Here is a 19,709-nt window from a genome sequence, read left to right as displayed (position 1 = left end):
CGGAGAGTTCTAAAGTGGCCAACAATGAGTCCAGATCTACAGTAAATCCCATTAAACATCTGTGGAGAGATCTTAAAATTGCTGTTGGGAGAAGGCACTCTTCAAATATGAGAGACCTGGAGCAGTTTGCAAAAGAGGAATGGTCCAAAATTACAGTTGAGGTGTGAGAAGCTTGCTGATGGTTACAGGAAGCAATTGATTGCAGTTACTCATTCCAAAGGGTGTGCAACCAAATATTAAGCTGAGGGTGCCAACAATTTTGTTTGGCCCATATTCAGGGTTTGTATGACATTGTGTCTGTGGTGAAATATGTATATATCTATATGTGTGTAGTGACATATGTCTAGGGTTATATGTGTAACTAGCAGTAGTTGAACATCTGTCCTGAAGCTGCAGGCCTCACAAAGGTCACAGCATATATATTTTGAGACGGCAACTGTCTCAACTCTCGCCAGGGGGTCGTGCTGGGAACCAAGAAAAAGGGAAACATTTGAAACCTCCTAGCTCTTTGAAGAGAGATGTCAATTAGAGCCTGACACCATTTATCTGTGAGAACTTTTACACAGGGAGTCTAAATATATTCATTGGGGGAGCGGCCGCGGTCCAATCAAAAACAAGCAATTATGATATTAACCTGAGGGGCTGGTCTACAAATCTGACCTCCAGAGTAAAGCTATAAATTAGGCCTGTATCAATCATGTTCACATGTGAGGGCAGCCTGGGAAGCTGATGTGTTCCACCAACTCCATATTCACCCTTCCTCAGGGAACAGAAGGGCAGACTATAAAGTTAGATGTTTCTGTAAGTTTTCTTCTGTTTATTTTATACTGTTTTGCATACCTGTATGTCTTATCATATTTTTATACCTTTTTTTTACTGTAAGCACTGAACTTTTTTGTATTAAAGCATAAAACTTTAACAAGTTGAACCTTGAATGTTCTAAAAGAATCCATAGCCTTAAACTGTATGATCCGTGTGAGTGGTAGACAGTATTTGTAATTTCCGGGACTCATCGCCTGTGTATTCGGTGAGTGGTGGCAGCGTGTTTGAGCGGGTGCGTGGTCTGGGTTGGTGTGTGATTTATGCTCCCATTACAGCATAGGACAGAGGTTGAATGCTGGACTGTAAGAGGGGAGATAGATTTACCTTTGCAGGCACAACCCCAAGTCGCGTGCTGAGAGCGGGCAAGTGACGAATTAGTGACACCACGGACAGGGATCCGTGACAATGTCCAATTTGCCTTTTTGTGTGTTTGATTATTTTTTATTTGTGTTGTTGCAATACACCCAAAGGAAATAAACGTGTGTATAACAAAACGCATGTAATTGTAACAATTTTCTGAGAGAAATACTTTCTCTCTGCTTGTTATGAAAATTACATGGGCGCCTATGCCATTAAAAAAACACAAAACATTTAATATATAATTAGTACAGTGCATGTGCAGCTGACTGTACATTTAGGTGACTGACATCTTTGTATCTATTCTACTGTATATGTATATATCTATTCTATCTATTTTGTCAGGTCACGCTGTGATTTTACGGTACGCGGTAGATTAAATGTCGGGTTTGTAATGATCAAACTACACTCATGATCTGAGTGATGTGCGATATTTTTTTTTTTTTGTATTATTTATTTTTCTCTTGCTCCCATTGATTTGCATTGGCGAGCCTCGCCCAATATACGAGGACAAATGCAGCATGGTATGATTCTATATTCTAGGTGTTTCTTTAAAGGGAACCTGTCAGCTGTTTTGGCTGCAATAAGATGCGGCCACTGCCTTTCAGGGCTTATCTACAGCATTCTATAATGGGGGATGGCGATCCGGTCCGATGGATGTCGCAGGTCCTGGTCTGGCGCCTCCCATCTTCTTGCGATGCCGCCCTCCTGCTTGATTTATCGCTTGCGCAGGCGTACTTATCTCCCCTATTGAGGGCAGAGTAATTTCCTGCAGTTCGCAGGCGCTGGGCCTCTCTGACCATTCCCGGCGCCTGCGCACTGCAGTACTTTGCTCTGCCCTCAACAGGGCAGATAAGTATGCCTGCGCAGGAGCGTGATGCCGTGGACCATGAAGCAAGCAGGAGGGCGTCGTCGTAAGAAAACATATTTTTCGTCACTTGCAGGTCGGACCGAGGGCTTATCTACAGCATTATAGAATGCTGTAGATAAGCCCTGAAAGGCAGTGGCCATATTTTATAGCAACCAAAACAGCTGACTGGTTCCCTTAAACTCTTTACTTACAGGTTTAGCATTCAAGGTGTCTGGATGACACTTCTTCATGACTTATCCTAGGGGTTGGTGTCAGTGATAGCTGCTGACACCAACCCCTAATCCTATTACCCCAATGCAACTACACAAAGGCATTGGGGCTAAGTGCCAGAATTGACGCTTCAAATGTTGTGTCATTTCAGGGACAGCTGAGGGCTGGTATTTTTTGCCTGGGATGGGGCAAATAAGCATAAAAAAGAAGGGGTTAAACAAGGAAATAACACCACTAATCTTTTTTTTTTTCCTTTTTTTCAAATAGATTTTATTTAGCTCCAAAAAGTATTCATTGCTGTACAAAAACGTGACAAAACTGTACATTTTTGCTGCCAAGCAGGGTGGATAAAAATCAATGTTTTTAAAAAAAAAAATAAAAAAAATCGGATTTTTTTTATTTAAATTGGATTTTTTTTATTTAAATCGGATTTTTTTTCAGTAAACTGCTTTTTGAGGAAAATATTTTACCATCCAAAGGTTCTTCCATCATGAGATAAAGCTGAGTTGTTTAAAGGTACCGTCACACTAGACGATATCGCTAGCGATCCGTGACATTGCAGCGTCCTGGCTAGCGATATCGTCCAGTGTGACAGGCAGCAGCGATCAGGCCCCTGCTGTGCTGTCGCTGGTCGGGGAAGAAAGTCCAGAACTTTATTTCGTCGCTGGACTCCCCGTAGACATCGCTGAATCGGCGTGTGTGACACCGATTCAGCGATGTCTTCGCTGGTAACCAGGGTAAACATCGGGTTACTAAGCACAGGGCCGCGCTTAGTAACCCGATGTTTACCCTGGTTACCATCGTTAAAGTAAAAAAAACAACCGCTACATACTTACCTACCGCTGTCTGTCCCCGGCGCTCTGCTTCTCTGGTCTGGCTGTGAGCACAGCGGCCGGAAAGCAGAGCGGTGACGTCACCGCTCTGCTTTCCGGCTGCCCGGCGCTCACAGCCAGACCAGAGAAGCAGAGCGCCGAGGACAGACAGCGGTAGGTAAGTATGTAGCGTTTGTTTTTTTACTTTTAGGATGGTAACCAGGGTAAACATCGGGTTACTAAGCGCGGCCCTGCGCTTAGTAACCCGATGTTTACCCTGGTTACCGGGGACATCGGGATCGTTGGTCGCTGGAGAGCTGTCTGTGTGACAGCTCTCCAGCGACCAAACAGCGACGCTGCAGCGATCCGGATCGTTGTCGGTATCGCTGCAGCGTCGCTTAGTGTGACGGTACCTTAACTCAGTAGAATAAAGGCTGTATATGTGTAACATTCACAATGCCATGCTCTTCCGATTAGTGGGCAGTTTCTCTCCTATATTATCACAGACGCTCCCTTTACTTACGCAGTTCTCAAAACTGAATTTGACTCCGGAGAGGTCCCAGCCTCTTCTTCACGGCAAAAATGTTACAACATGAACAGAGTTGAGAAAAATACCTTAATCCTATTGTTCTACAAACCTATGAATACAGAATCAACCCCTTCAGTGCCAAGTCCAAGAAGTTAGACAATATGTTTCTGATTGTTTGGAGTGGAATAGATCTGCACAACACAAGAAGAATGTGAATCTAAGTGTGAGGAGGAGGAAGGGCAAGCAGACAAGAAAATGAAAGTGAAACTTTGAGCACAATACTGCAGCATAGCCACAGACAGACAAGTCTGGATCTGTTTGTGTGTACGATCTGAGGTTTATTACATTCTTTCCTTATAATGGCAGCAGGCCGTAAAAGAGACCCAGTTTGGGAATATTTTAATGAAGCTCCTTCGCCTATCGGTAAGGCAGGCATGCGTGCAAAATGCAAACGATGCAACAAAGAGATGCAAGGCTTGGTGGCGCGAATGAGGCAACATCATGATGAGAAGTGCGGTGATGAAGATGACCAAAGAAACACTTCTGAACAGGCAGGATCTTCAGGTTGGTAAACATTTTTATTGAATCCTATTTCTAAAGACTGAACTGTCATGTGTGAGAAAAATTATATTTCTTATTATTACTGCATGTTACTGTCATTTGGTACAGTTATGAAGAAAAACAAATATTCCTTTTGGGGCAGGGGCAGTGATGTGTTGTGTACAATAAGCAGAAATTGTATAAACAATAAAATAACAGCATTGACTTTTTTTGTTTAGGGGAATTCATGGATTCTGGAAACTATCCACCTCCAAGATCACCATCATCCTGTTCTACAGTTTCAGAGTTATCCATCCAGGATAGTGCTTCATTAGCAGCAGCATCATCATCAGACACCCACAGCCACATATCACCATCACCCAAAAGGAAGAAAAAACCTTTACCTCCTGGAACCACCATAGATAGGTTTGTGATAAGAACTAGCAGATTAGAAAAAGAGTTGATTGATGAAAAAATTGCCCAGTTTATTTATGCAACGAACTCTTCTTTCCGTCTGACTGAGAACCCACATTTCATTAATATGGTTTAGTCACTGAGACCAGGATACAGTCCACCCAGCAGAGCTGATGTTGCAGGGAAACTGCTGGATCAAGTGTATGACAGAGAAATGGAGCAATGTGCAACAGCTCTGGAGGGTAAAATTGTTAACCTAAGTATTGATGGGTGGAGTAATGTCCACAATGATCCTATTGTATGTGCTTGTATAACAACAGAAGAAGGTAAAGTCTTCCTTGCACAAACAACTGATACGTCAGGAAATGCACACACAGCAGAATACTTACAAGAAGTGGCAGTAAAAGCTATAACGACATGTGAACAAAAATTCAAATGTCTAGTACGCAGTTTGGTCACTGACAATGCTGCAAACGTATCCAAGATGAGAAGAGATTTAGAAGAGCAGGGAGGGAATACAAAGCTGCTAATAACATATGGTTGCAGTGCTCGTTTGCTGCACCTCTTAGCCAAAGACTTAAGTGTTCCAGAAATAAAGGCTAATGTTGTTGAAATTGCTAAATACTTCCGTAATAATCATTTTGCTGCAGCAGCTCTGGAAAGGATGGATGGAACCAAGCTAACGCTCCCACAAGATGTTAGATGGAACTCTGTGGTGGACTGTTTTGAGCAGTATATCAAAAACTGGCCTATTCTGATGACACTTTGTGAAGAAAATCGAGATAAAATAGATGGCACTGTCACGGCCAAAATCCTCAACATTGGGCTTAAGAGAAATGTTGAACATATGCTGAGCTTCCTGAAACCCATCTCTCAAGCTTTAAACAAAATACAGAAAAATAGCTGTTTTATTGCGGATGCTGTTGAAATTTGGAAGGAACTGAGTGAACACTTAAAAACAGAACTACACATGGACAGAATTAAATTACAAGCAGTAAAAAACGAATGGGACAAGCACTGACTCCAGCTCATTTTTTGGCAAGTATTGTCAATATCCAATATCGGGGTCAAAACCTAAGTGCTGAGGAAGAGGAGTTAGCTATGACATGGGTATCCAGCAATCATCCATCTTTAATGCCAACTATAATAAACTTCAGAGCTAAGGGGGAACCATTCAAGAAATATATGTTTGCTGAAGATATTTTAAGGAAGGTCACACCAGTAAACTGGTGGAAGTCACTTAAGTGCTTGGATTTAGAGACTGTTCAAGTAATGATTTCACTTTTAACAGCAGTAGCTTCTTCTGCAGTAGCTTCTTCTTCCTTTGGACTCATTCATTCTAAATTGAGAAATCGGTTGGGACCCAATAAAGCAGGAAAGCTTGTTTTTCTTTTCCAGATTATGAATAGGAACAAAGAAGAAGATGATGATGAAGATGACGACAAGTGAGCTACAGAGGACAGCAGGGACAGTAGTATTTAAGTTTTTCATGTGTCGGCTGGGCTGACAGTCTAAGTTTCTTATAATATATATATATTTTGTTTAGCCAAATTAGTTAACAAACATGGATGTTTGTTTAAGCAAATAACTTATGCTGTAATGTTGTTATTGTTTCAGTTGAATAAATCTATTTAAATTGTTATTAAGGTCAGGATTATTTTTCTCCTTCCTAAGTACAACAGAACAGTGGTGTCCAAATATGAATGATTAACCCATTAAACTGGGGAGAAAAAAGTAATATAAAAAGTGATTCTAAAAATCTTCATCTACTTGCATGTTAAAGTAGCAAGAACTAGTTTAGGTAGAAACTTTGATTTAAATCACTGATTTAAATCAAGCCTTACTGACTAGTGATTTAAATCGTGATTTAAATCAGTTAGATTTAAATCAAATCCACCCTGCTGCCAAGAGATGCAGAAATGTTGCAGAAACTTCTGCAAGCAAATACTCAATTTGCGCACATACCATTATAGTCCGAAAAATACGGTATATGTATATACATACATATACACACATGCAAGCATGAGTGTGTGTGTTTAGGTATGCTACTATAAGATGCACCGGACCATAAGATGCACCTAGGTTTTAGAGGAGGAAAATATAAAACAAATTGAAGCAAAAATGTGTTCATGATGTACTGTTATAGGGTGGATATCTGCTGCTGACACTGTGATAGGGGTAATGTCTCCCAATTCTGTACTAATATCCTCCATCCTGGTATTTTTTCCCCACACCCCATCCTGATATCCATGTCCCCATCCAAATATATATGATGCCTATCCTGGAATATATGGCGCCCCATCCTGGTATACAGGGTCTCCTCATCCCCATCTTGGTATACATGGCCCCCCTACCCCATCCTGGAATACATGGTCCCCCAGCCTGGTATACATTGTCCCTTCATTCCCATCCTGGTATACATTGTCCGTTCATCCCCATCCTGGTATACATGGCCCCCCTTCCCCATCCTGGAATACATGGTCCCCCTGCCTGGTATACATGGTCCCCTCATCCCCATCCTGGTATACATGGTCCCCTCATCCCCATCCTGGTATACAGGGTCCCCTCATCCTGATCCTGGTATATATGGCCCCCATGACGCTGCACAAAATAAACGATTCTGCTTACCTTCCGTTCGCTCCCTTGCAGCGCTATGCCCTGTGCTAATGCCAGCAGCTGATTTCAGCCTGTAAGCAACAGATAGCTTCACTGCCATGTGACCCCACACGCCGAGGATAGCTGCAGTCTAGAATACTTACCCTAGTGCTTCCTTAAAGGGAGTCTGTCAGTAGGATATCAATCCTCGTAATCTGTCCATATGGGCATGTATGTCATAAACAGCTGTACACAATCGCACCATGATAATTGCGATCTGATGTCTTATTCCAAAGAAATCCCGATCAGTGATCAAAAGAAAAACAAATAGTAAATTTAAATTCCTCTTAGTTAGGAAAATAATTATAAAATAAATTTTTTTTATTTTTTTTTCCAATAAAATTTACAAAATGTATTGATCACATCACATTTGAAGTGATTTTGAGGTGCCTATATGATAGAAAATACCCAAATGTGACACTGTTCTAAACACTGCACCCCTCTAGGTGTTCAAAACCACTATCAAGAAGTTTATTAACCATTCGGGTGCTTCACAGGAGCTGAAGTAATGTGGAAGGAAAAAATAAACACCCACGGTAACTTTTTTCATAAAAAATTTACTTTATTCCCAAACTTTATTTTCACAAGAGTAACATGAGAAAATGGACCATGACATTTGTTGTGAAATTTCTCCTGAGTATGCCAATACCCCATGTGTGGGGGATATCTACTGTTTGGGCGCACGGCAGGGCTCGGAAGTGAAGGAGCACCGTTTGACTTGTTCAACGCAAAATTGTCTGGATTCGAGGGTGGACGCCATGTTGCGTTTGGAGAACCCCTCATGTGTTTAAAGTGTGGAAACCCCCCCACAAGTGACCCCCCCCCCCCAAATAAACAGGCTCTAAATGCATGTGATGTGACTGTCACACAATAGCGACACCTGCAGTTGCGTCGCTGAACATCTGATTATCGGGGGTGCTCCAGGTATCTGGGTTCCCCAGGTAGCTATTCGGTATGCCCTATAACTATTCAGATAAGGACTTACCCGTAGATATTTGCTCATCCCTACTTTTAACTCTTCTAACTTCCTAACAGAACAAAAATAATGTTAGTTAAATTGTGCTGATATAAAGGAAACATAAGGGAAATGTTATTTATGAACTATTTTGTGTGGCCTAACTCTCTGATTTCATCCCTTCACCCCGAAGCCTGTTTTCACCTTCCTGACCAGGCCAATTTTTACACTTTTACTTTGAGGTCATAAAACTCTGGAACGCTTCAATGGATTACACTAATTTTGAGATGGTTTTCTCTTGACATATTGTAGTTCATGGTAGTGGTAAAATTTGGTTGATACCACTTGCGTTTATTTGTGAAAAGAACTTAAATTTGGCGAAAATTTAGCAATTTCCAAACTTTTAATTTTTATGCCCTTTAATAAGAGAGTCATATTGCACACAATAAATAACATTTCCCACATGTCTAATTTACATCAGCACAATGTTTGAAATGTTTTTTTTGTTAGGAAGTTATAAGGTTTAACAGTTGACCAGCGATTTCTCATTTTTACAACAGGATTTGCAATACCATTTTTTTAGTGACCACATCACATTTGAAGTGACTTTGAGGGGCCTATATGACAGAAAATACCCAAAAGTGACACCATTCTAAAAACAGCATCCCTCACGGTGCTTAAAACCACTTTCAAGAAGTTTATTAACCCTTCAAGTGCTTCACAGCAATTTTTGAAATGTGGAAGGAAAAAATAAACATTTAATTTTCTTTAACAAACATTTTCCTGTAGACCTTTTTTTTTTTTCTTGCTTTCGCAAGGGAAACAGGAGAAAATAGACAATATAATTTGTTGTGCAATTTCTCCTGAGCATGCAGATACCCTATATGTGGGGAAAAACCACTGTTTGGGCACACGGCAGGGCTCTGAAGGGAGGTCACGTCCTTTCACTTTTTGAATGTAAACTTTGCTAGCATACTTAGCGGACGCCATGTCGCCTTTGGAGAGCTCCTGATTTGCCTTACCAGCGGAAACTTCTAACAAATGACACCATTTTGGAAACTAGACCCCTTAGGGAACTAATCTACATGTGCATTGAGCACCTCGATCCCACAGGTGCTTCACAGAAGTTTATAACGTTGAGCCGTGAAAATGAAAAAAATCACATTTTTCACCGATGAGCCCCAAAATTTGTTGTACAATTCACCAATGAGTTCACCGATGCCCCATATGTGGTCAATAGATAATAGAGTTGTAACTCGCATTTTACATACAGGGAAAATAGAATATGCAATTATGTAAATATAGACTGCACAAAAAAGTACCCCATGTATGTATGTCGAGGACTATATAGGGACAGCTGCGAACCTACCAGTTATCCTAATCACCACAAAAAAAAATGCAGAAAAAATCCCATAAAAATATAACTTTATTAATATGCAATAATAAAAGTGTACCAGAACAGATACAAAGGACACAAGCCCCTGGGGTGGGCTCTGGGTCCCCCGTTGCCAGGCATACCAGGTAATGTATGTCACTCTGCCCTGCTACATTGTTGTTGCCTAGTTGGATATCGGGTCATGGTACCAGCATCATAATTGTATGTATATACATACTTTGCCCATACTTATGGATTGATATCCTTTATTTTTGGAGTATGGTATGCTTTGTCTATGGGTGGGATCTTGGGCCCTTTGTTTTATGTATTATCACTTGAGTTCCTTTGTCCCCATACTTGTGTCCTTTGTATCTGTTCTGGTACACTTTTATTATTGCATATTAATAAAGTTATATTTTTATGGGATTTTTTCTGCATTTTTTTTTTTTTGTGGTGATTAGGATAACCCATATGTGGTCGAAAACTACTTTTGAGGCACAGTTCAAAGCTCAGAAGGAAAGAAAAGCCATATTACAGTGCAGATTTTGCTGCACATGTTTGAGGGTGCCATGTTACATTGGCAAAGCCCCTGAGGTGCCATAACAGCAGAAACCCCTCCATAAGTGACCCCATTTTACAAACTAAACCTCTCAATCAATTCATCTAGGGGTGCAGTGGTTATATTGACACTACAGGTGTGTCCGACTTTTGTACCATTGGGCAGTGAAGAAAAAATAATTTTCATTGTTACCACCAAGATTGTGTGTTAGTCCGAAGTTTTAATTTTTCATACTGGGAAATGGGTAAAAATGGCACCAAAATTTGTCCCACAATTTCTTCTGAATGTAGAAATACCCCATATGTGGCTGTGCAGTACCGCTTAGTCATACAGAGAGACTCAGGAGGGATGGAGCGCTATTTGCCTCCTGTAGCACAGATTTTCCTAGTATAGTTTGCGGATTCGGTATAAAAAGCCTCTAAGTGCTAGAAAAACAGATTCTCCCCTCAAGTGACCCCATTTTGGAAATTATAACCCTTTGGGAATTTATGTATAGATGTAGTGACGATTTTGACTCCATGGGTGTTTTCCACAAACGTGGATGTTGCTGAGTGAAAATTGTAAACTGCTGTTGTAGTGATCAGTACATTATGTCCAGCTCATGCTTCTGGAGGCATGCACCTGTAAATTAGGCAGGCTCTCATTACTACAGAAGTGTGGGTGCTAAATAGGGTTTAGGCACACTGCGGCTCAGAAGGGAGGGGGGCATTTGGATTTGGGAGTGAAGAATTTGCTGAATTTCTTTTGGGGGGCGAGGAGCCATTTTGCTTTTCCCCAGCCTATGTGCTAGCAATAACGTGGAAGCCCACTATATTTCCGTTAACAGATGATGGACCTGAGTGGGGACTTCCTTTTTTTGTGGTTTGAGCTGAAGATTTTTATTGGGAACATTTTGCAGAACATTTATGATCACATTTATCCAGCACTCTACACTGAGCACTTACTTTGGAGTTTCCATCTAAATCTCCTAGTGACATAACAGATGAAACCCCCAATGGATTCATTCGCTATAATGGGGCAGCAGAGTTGCTCTGGACTCAGTCTGGCCTCTGTTCAGCATTGTCCTTTTCAGAAGTGCACAAAACTGTGGCAATCAGCACTTTTATGCAATTCTAAAAAGATGGACACCAAGGGATCACAGGTCCTATGTCATCCACAGTGCCTCCATCTGCCTCATTATAGGGAATCTTCCTCTGGGGGTTCTGTCTGAATCGTGTATTTCAGAGATTTACACGGAAATCCTAATGTAAGTGCTCAGCGTAGAGCGCAGGATAAATGTGCACCGACCCTTACTGCTATCTTTAGGAGGCAGAATCAAAAAATCAACAGCATGTGAAGAATTGCTTTTACGTTTTTACGCCTTTCCTCGTGCAGCATAAGTGATTGACTTTATTCTTCGGGTCAGTGCGATTACAACGATACCAGATTTATAGCTGGTTTTTATATTTGGCTGCTGCCACATGCTTAAAGACTCTGTTTATTGCGAAAACTAGTTTTTGCATCACAATATTTAGATAGCTATAATTTTTCCATATTTCGGCTGACGGTCAAGTTGTGGCTTGTTTTTTTTGTGGGACGAGCTGATGTTTTTATTGGTACCATTTTCACGCACATGAATTTTTTGATTGCTTTTTATTCTGATTTTTGGGAGACAGAATGAACAAAATACAGCAATTCAGGAATTGCTTTTGGTTTTTTATATAATTTTGCCTGTGGTGAACCTGGGAAGGCCGCTTTATTCTTCAGGTCAGTACAATTAAAGCGATACCCAATTTACATCTTTTTTATGTTTTGGCACTTTTACACAATAAAAACTTTTATAAAAAAAAAAAAAATGATTATTTTTGCATTACTTTATTCTGAGAGCTATAACTTTTTTTTTTCTGATGTTGGAGCTGTATGGCGGCTTGTTTTTTTGCGGGACAAGATGATGTTTTCAGCTGTACTATTTACATTTATGTTTTTGATCGCGTTTTATTGCAGTTTTTGTTTTGTAGTATGATAAAACATTGTTTTTTGCCCCGAGTTTTTTTTTTTCAATGTCCACTGAAGGGGTTAACTAGTGGGACAGTTTTTTAGAGCGGGTTGTTACAGACCTGTTGATACCAAATATGTGTTCTTTTACTGTTTATTTTTTTTATTTACATAAATGTATTTCTTGGACATACTTTTTATTTGGGGATTTTTAATTTTATTTTACACTTTTCAATATTTTTTTTTTAACTTTTTCATTGTCCCAGGATGAGACTTCACTGTGTGGCATCTGATCGCTGATCTGATGCTTTGCAAGCATCTGCACTGCAGAGCATCACATCAAGGTCTCACAGGTAGGGAAGGAGGCGTCTCAGGTCCTGCTCTCTGCAGGCACTGCAAAGCCACGTTCCCTGAAGGACCCCGCGGCCATCTTTCGGCCGGAGGTCTCCATGGAGACCATCAGGACAACGTAATCACATCGCTTTGTCCTGATGGAAGTGTTCAAGGAGCCCATTCCCTGCGTGATGCTCCTCTGTTGCTGTCGCTACAGTAAGTGGCATCAGAGGGGTTAAATGCCCGTGATGGGTGCTAGCACCGATCTTGGGCATTGCTGTAGGATGTCCGCTCTCACACATGGCTGATACCGGCACCTGATCGCTGCGGTACTCATTGTGAGGCCGTGTGATTGCGATGCTGTACATATACTGCTGTTTGCAGGAAAGCAGCTCGCGCAAAGCAGTATATATGTACAGAGCATGTCGGTAAGGGGTTAAAGGCACAAAAATGTAACCCCTTAAGACCCGAGGGTGGATTGCACGTTATTGACCAGGCCAATTTTTACAATTCTGAAAACTGTCTCTTTATGAGGTTATAACTCTGGAACACTTCAACGGATCCCGGTGATTCTGACATTGTTTTCTCAAGACATATTGTACTTCATGATAGTGGTAAAATTTATTCGATATTACCTGCGTTTATTTGTGAAAAAAATGGAAATTTGGCGAAAATTGTAAAAATTTCGCAATTTTCCAACTTTGAATTTTTATGCCCTTAAATCACAGAGATATGTCACACAAAATACTGAATAAGTAACATTTCCCACATGTTTACTTTACATCAGCACAATTTTGGAACCAAAATTTTTTTGTTAGCGAGTTATAAGGATTAAAGGTTAACCAGCAATTTCTCATTTTTACAACACCATTTTTTTATTTTTTTTTGGGACCACATCACATTTGAAGTCATTTTGAGGGTTCTATATGATAGAAAATAACCAAGTGTGACAACATTCTAAAAACTGCACCCCTCAAAGTGCTCAAAACCACATTCAAGAAGTTTATTAACCCTTCAGGTGCTTCACAGGATTTTTTGGAATGTTTTAAAAAAAAAAAAAATGAGCATTTATTTTTTTTCACAAAAAATTTACTTTAGCTGCAATTTGTTTTATTTTCCCAAGGTTAACAGGAGAAAACGGACCCCAAAAGTTGTTGTACAATTTGTTTTGAGTGCGCTGATACCCCATATGTGGGGGTAAACCACTGTTTGGGCGCATGGCAGAGCTCGGAAGGGAAGAAGCGCCATTTGACTTTTCAATGCAAAATTGACTGGAATTGAGATGGGACGCCATGTTGCGTTTGGAGAGCCACTGATGTGCCTACACATTGAAACCCCCCACAAGTGACACCATTTTGGAAAGTAGACCCCCTAAGGAACTTATCTAGATGTGTGGTGAGCACTTTGACCCACCAAGTGCTTCACAGAAGTTTATAATGTAGAGCCGCAAAAATAAAAAATATTTTTTCACAAAAATGAAATTTTCGCCCCCAATTTTTTATTTTCTCAAGGGTACCAGAAGAAATTGTACTCCAAAAGTTGTTGTGCAATTTGTCCTGAGTACGCGGATACCCCATATGTGGGGGTAAACAACTGTTTGGGTGCATGGCAGAGCTCGGAAGGGAAGGAGCGCCGTTAGACTTTTCAATGCAAGATTGGCTGGAATTGAGATGGGACGCCATGTTGCGTTTGGAGAGCCCCTGGTGTGCCTAAACATTGAAACTGCCCACAAGTGACACCATTTTGGAAAGTAGACCCCCTAAGGATCTTATCTAGATGTATTGTGAGAGATTTAAACCCCCAAGCGTTTCACTACAGCTTATAACGCAGCGCCGTGAAAATAAAAAAAATACTTTCCACAAAAATTATTTTTTAGCCAACCGTTTTGTATTTTCCCAAGGGTAACAGGAGAAATTGGACCCCAAAAGTTGTTGTGCAATTTGTCCTGAGTACGCTGATACCCCATATGTGGGGGTAACCACTGTTTGGGCGCATGGCAGAGCTCGGAAGGGAAGGAGCGCCATTTGGAATGCAGACTTAGATTAAATGGTCTGCAGGCGTCACATTGCGTTTGCAGAGTCCCTAATGTACCTAAACAGTAGAAACCCCCCACAAGTGACCCCATATTGGAAACTAGACCCCCCAAGGAACTTATCTAGATGTGTTGTGAGAACTTTGAACCCCCAAGTGTTTCACTAGTTAATAACGCAGAGCCGTGAAAATAAAAAATCATTTATTTCTACAAAAATAATCTTTAACACCCAGTTTTGTATTTTCCCAAGGGTAACAGGAGAAATTGGTCCCCAAAAGTTGTTGTCCAATTTGTCCTGAGTACGCTGATACCCCATATGTTGGGGTAAACCCCTGTTTGGGCGCATGAGAGAGCTCGGAAGGGAAGGTGCACTGTTTTACTCTTTCAACGCAGAATTGGCTGGAATTGAGATCAGATGCCATGTTGCGTTTGGAGAGCCCTGATGTGCTTAAACAGTGGAAACCCCCAATTCTAACTGAAACCCTAACCCAAACACACCCCTAATCCCAGCCACACCCCTAACCCTAACCACACCCCTAACTCCAACACCCCCCCAACCCTAATCCCAACTGTAACCCCACTACACCCCTAACCCTGACACACTTAACCCTAATACCAACTGTAAATGTAATCCAAACCCTAATCCTAACCCTAGCCCCAACCCTAACCCTAGCCCCAACCCTAAGCTTAGCCCTAGCCCCAAGCCTAGCCCCAAGCCTAGCCCTAAACCTAATGGAAAAATAGAAATAAATACATTTTTAAAATTTTTTTTATTTTTCCTTAAGTAAAGGGGTGATGAAGGGGGGTTTGATTTACTTTTATAACGGGTTTTTAAGCGGATTTTTATGATTGGCAGCTGTCACACACTAAAAGAGGCTTTTTATTGCAAAAAATATTTTTTTGCGTTACCACATTATGAGAGCTATAATTTTTCCATATTTTGGTCCACAGTGTCATGTGAGTGAGGTCTTGTGTTTTGCGGAACGAGTTGACATTTTTATTGGTAACATTTTCGGGCACATGACATTTTTTTATCGCCTTTTATTCCGATTTTTGTGTGGCAGTATGACCAAAAACCAGCTATTCATGAATTTCTTTTGGTGGTGGTGGTGGTGGGGGGGGCGTTTATACCGTTCCACGTTTGGTAAAATGGATAAAGCAGTTTTATTCTTCGGGTCGGTACGATTACAGTGATACCTCATTTATATCTTTTTTTTTTATGTTTTAATAATAATAATAATAATAATAATAATTTTATTTATATAGCGCCAACATATTCCGCAGCGCTTTACAAATTATAGAGGGGACTTGTACAGACAATAGCCATTACAGCATAACAGAAATCACAGTTCAAAAGTTCAAAATAGATACCAAGAGGAATGAGGGCCCTGCTCGCAAGCTTACAAACTATGAGGAAAAGGGGGGACACGAGAGGTGGATGGTAACAATTGCTTTAGTTATTCGGACCAGCCATAATGTAAGGCTCGGGTGTTCATGTAAAGCTGCATGAACCAGTTAACTGCCTAAGTATGTAATAGTACAGACACAGAGGGCTATTAACTGCATAAAGTGTATGAGAACATGATACGAGGAACTTTTTTTTTTTTTTTATGATAGGCCACACCAGGATCATTAGGTTAATGTGTTGAGGCGGTAGGCCAATCTAAACAAATAAGTTTTCAGGGCACGCTTAAAACTGTGTGGATTGGGGATTAATCGTATTAACCTAGGTAGTGCATTCCAAAGAATCGGCGCAGCACGTGTAAAGTCTTGGAGACGGGAATGGGAGGTTCTGATTATTGAGGGTGCTAACCTGAGGTAATCAGCGGAGCGGAGGGCACGGGTAGGGTGGTAGACTGAGACCAGAAAGGAGATGTCGGGTGGTGCTGAGCCATGGAGTGCTTTGTGGATGAGGGTAGTAATTTTGTACTGGATTCTGGAGTGGATGGGTAGCCAGTGTAATGACTGGCAAAAGGTAGAGGCATCGGTGTAACGGTTGGTGAGGAATATGATCCTGGCTGCAGCATTCAGGACAGATTGGATCGAGGAGAGTTTGGTAAGAGAGAGGCCGATTAGTAGAGAGTTACAATAGTCCAGACGAGAATGAATGAGTGAAACAGTAAGAGTTTTTGCAGAGTCGAAAGTAAGAAAAGGGCGAATTCTAGAAATGTTTTTGAGGTGCAGATGAGAAGAGCGAGCCAGTGATTGGATGTGGGGGGTGAATGAAAGCTCGGAATCAAGGATGACCCCAAGGCATGTTGCTTTGGAGTAATGGTGGAACTGCACACGGAGATGGCAATGTCAGGCAAAGGTAGGTTAGTAGAGGGAGAAAACACGAGGGTTCAGTTTCAGATAGAGGGAGGACATGATGTTAGAGACAGCGGTAAGACAATCACTGGTTTTCTAAAAAGGTCGGCGTGATAACAGGAGAAGAGGTGTATAATTGGGTGTCGTCAGCATAGAGATGGTACTGGAAACCAAATCTACTGATTGTTTGTCTGATTGATTTGGCGCTTTTATACGATAAAAACTATTTTATAGAAAAAAGAATTCTTTTTGCATTGCTTCATTCTGGGGACTATAACTTTTTTATTTTATAGCTGATGACGCTGTATGGCAGCTCGTTCTTTGCGGGACAAGATGACGTTTTCAGCGGTACCATGGTTATTTATATCTCTCTTTTTGATTGCGTGCTATGCCACTTTTTGTTCGGCGGTATGATAATAAAGCGTTGTTTTTTGCATCAGTTTTTTTTTTTTTTTAAAACGATGTTCAATAAACGGGTTAACTAGTGGGACAGTTTTATAGGTCGGGTTGTTACGGACGCGGCGATACTAAATATGTGTACTTTTATTGTTTTTTTTTTAAATTTAGATAATGGAAGGTATTTATGGGAACAATATTTTTTTCTCCCCAATTTAGGAATTTTTTTTTTTTTTTTTTACACATGTGAATATTTTTTTTACTTTATAACATTGCCCCGGTGGGGGTGGGGCATCATGTTATAGTCAGATCGCTAATCTGACACTTCGCAGAGCACTTGCTCTGAGCAGGCGCTGTAAGCCACCTCCCTGCAGGACCCGGATGCAGCCCCGCGGCCATTTTGGATCCGGGGTCTGCAGGGAGGAGACTCTCGGTAAAAGGTGAGCACTTCGCCTTGTACCAAGGGTCTCAGGGAAGCCCGCAGGGAGCCCCCTCCCTGCGCGATGCTTCCTTGTACCGCCGGCGGAACACTGCGATCATCTTTGATCGCAGTGTGCCGGGGGTTAATGTTCCGGGAATGTTCTGCGATTTTCAGCTGACACCTGTCTGCGCTCCCCCCGAGAGCGCGGCCGATCGCTATGACGTACTATCCAGTTCCTGGAAATTAAGTCCCAGGTCACCTTGACGGGATAGTACGTCATATGGGATTAAGGCTAGGTTCACACTGCGTTGTGTGAACCCGTTTAACGGACTACGTTACACCGCGGCATAACGCGGTGTAACGTAGTTAGTTAACGCCGCCATTGCTTGTAATGGTGAACGCATCGCTAGCGCACGCCCAGATTGGGCGTGCCCTAGCGATGTGCCATCAATTGAGTGACGGACCTCGAACGCTGCTTGCAGCGTTCGCGGTCCGTTCCTTGCTAGCGCTGATCGGCAATCGCGATCCCTTTTGGGACATTGCGTTAGCGCAGTCTGTAGCGCTAAGGCTATGTTCACACTAGCGTTATGCTAGTTTGCGTCGGGTTTGCGTCGGGCGACGCAGCGGCGACGCATGCGTCATGCGCCCCTATATTTAACATGGGGGACGCATGCGTTTTTGTTTGTTGCGTTGTGCGACGCATGCATCTTTTTTGCCGCAAGCGTCGGACCAAGAAAACGCAACAAGTTGCATTTTTCTTGCGTCCAAATTTCGGCAAAAAACGACGCATGCGTCGCAAAACGCAGCGTTTTTGCGTGCGTTGCGTCGTCGGCGCAGCAGCGCACAACGCTAATGTGAACGTAGCCTAAACGGACTGCCATAACGCAATGTGAACCTAGCCTAAGGGGTTAAAGTTTGAAAATTGCAAAATTTTCAAAATTTTTACCCAATTTCTGCTTGTTTTTTTTTTTTTAAATAAATTGTGATGAGCGAGTGTACTTGTTGCTCGGGTTTTCCAGAGCACGCTCAGGTGATCTCAGAGTAATTGTTAGTGTTCGGATATTTAGTTTTCGTCACCTCAGCTGAATGATTTACAGCTATTAGCCTGCTTTATTACATGTGGGGATTCCCTAGAAACCAGGCAACCCCCACATGTACTCAGCCTGGCTAATAGCTGTAATTAATTCAACGGCGGTGATGAAAACTAAATCTCCCAACACTAACAAATACTCGGAGACCACCCGAGCGTGCGCGGGAAAACCCGAGCAACAAGTACAGTAGCTCATCACTATTTATAAACACAAGTCATATTGAAAAACATTTACCGCTAGCATGAAGTACAATATGTTGAAGCGTTCCAGAGTTACTTCATAAAGTAACACTGGTCAGAATTGTAAAATTTGGCTTGGTTGTTAATTAAGGTCAAAATTGGCTGTGGGGTGAAAAATAATAAGAGCTTAAACTACAGCGAAACAGGCTTGCACAGCACAGACCTGTACAATGTTATTATAAAACGTTTATGTGACTGAAAATATGTTGGGAGATCTGTATAAAACCCTATCCGTACAAAAGAAAAAAAAAAAAAAAAAAAAAAACACATTTATAATAACACCTACCCATAAATAAATTCACCTAAATCTGCAGTTTTACAAACTTTTTTTCAGATGGTCCCGAACATTACAGCAGTGTTAAATGAATGGCGATATTACCAGTGTGAGACATGTTGATCAGGATAGCTGACTGTAAGGCTAGGTTCACATTGCGTTAGGGCAGTCCGTTTAGCGCATAGTGCTACGGACTGCGCTAACGCAATGTCCCAAAAGGGATCGCGTTTGCCGATCCCGCTAGCGCAGATACCCGATCTGCGCTAGTGAGGAACGGACCTCGGACGCTGCAAGCAGCGTCTGTGGTCCGTCAGAAACTAACGGCACATCGCTAGCGCGTGCTGAAAATGGCATGCGCTAGAGATCCGTTAGCACATTGCCGTCAATGGGTGCGCTAACGGATCCGTTGCATGGCGTTAATTGCGACAATTTCGCCATGTAGCGGAGTCCGCTAGCGTTAACCCATTAACGCAATGTGAACCTAGCCTAAGTAATTACATGTCTCACACTGGTAACTCCCCTTTCATTTAAAATAATATCTGG

General features: G+C 41.7%; 1 protein-coding gene across 1 annotated transcript in view; it reads left to right on the top strand.

Moving 5' to 3' along the window:
- MCC (MCC regulator of WNT signaling pathway) overlaps positions 1-19,709 on the top strand; it is a 514,674-nt gene that overhangs the window by 68,734 nt on the left and 426,231 nt on the right. The window lies entirely within an intron of this gene.

Source organism: Ranitomeya imitator, chromosome 1 (assembly GCF_032444005.1).
Source record: "Ranitomeya imitator isolate aRanImi1 chromosome 1, aRanImi1.pri, whole genome shotgun sequence".
Taxonomy (NCBI): domain Eukaryota; kingdom Metazoa; phylum Chordata; class Amphibia; order Anura; family Dendrobatidae; genus Ranitomeya; species Ranitomeya imitator.
This window is presented reverse-complemented; position numbering and strand designations above follow the sequence as displayed.